General features: G+C 66.5%; 1 non-coding gene across 1 annotated transcript; it reads left to right on the plus strand.

Moving 5' to 3' along the window:
• The first annotated feature begins 178 nt into the window (after positions 1-178).
• On the plus strand, positions 179-297 carry LOC129645170 (5S ribosomal RNA). The gene has a single exon (XR_008711258.1). It is a non-coding gene; the product is annotated as a 5S ribosomal RNA (ribosomal RNA).
• The last annotated feature ends 389 nt before the right edge of the window (positions 298-686 follow it).

Genomic DNA, 686 nt, shown 5'->3' on the forward strand with positions numbered 1-686 from the left:
ATTGCTGCCGGGGGTTGGCGATGTTCGGGGGTGTGGTGTCGTCGCCAGGCTGCAGTCCGGTCGCGGGTGGTGTGGCTCCAGTACAGCATGCGCCCCCGTGGAGAGGTGCGACCGGCAGGACAGAGCGAAAGGGAGGCGCAGAGCAGGGTTCTTAGGGAGCCTGGTGACAGCTTCCTCCGTCTACGGCCATACCACCCTGAACATGCCCGATCTCGTCTGATCTCGGAAGCTAAGCAGGGTCGGGCCTGGTTAGTACTTGGATCGGAGACCGCCTGGGAATACCGGGTACTATAGGCTTTTTGCCTCCCTTCTCCTTTAGCCCCCGGTCCCCGTCGCAACTCTTGGGCCCCCGCAGCCCCATCCCCTCCGTGGGTGGGGCGTGGGGGTCGGTGGCCGGGGCTGCGCCTCGCGCTGCAGACCGGGGTTGCCTCCGCGCGGCCCGCGAGCCCCTCCGCATTCGGCTTCCAGGAAACCAGACGACCGTCCCCCGGATCTCCGTCTGGGGCTCCCTTGGGGTGCCTCAGGCAATCCTGGGGGCTGCACCAGCCCCAGCCCCGGCCCCAGCCCCGCCCCGGCCTCGCAGGCGATTGCGTGTGCTCGCGCGCGCCCCCGCGCGGGCACACACACACATATATCTGCACAGACGGTGCATGTATCTTGTTGAGTTATACTTTTGGTGGCTATAT

Source organism: Bubalus kerabau, chromosome 2, assembly GCF_029407905.1.
Source record: "Bubalus kerabau isolate K-KA32 ecotype Philippines breed swamp buffalo chromosome 2, PCC_UOA_SB_1v2, whole genome shotgun sequence".
Lineage (NCBI taxonomy): Eukaryota > Metazoa > Chordata > Mammalia > Artiodactyla > Bovidae > Bubalus > Bubalus kerabau.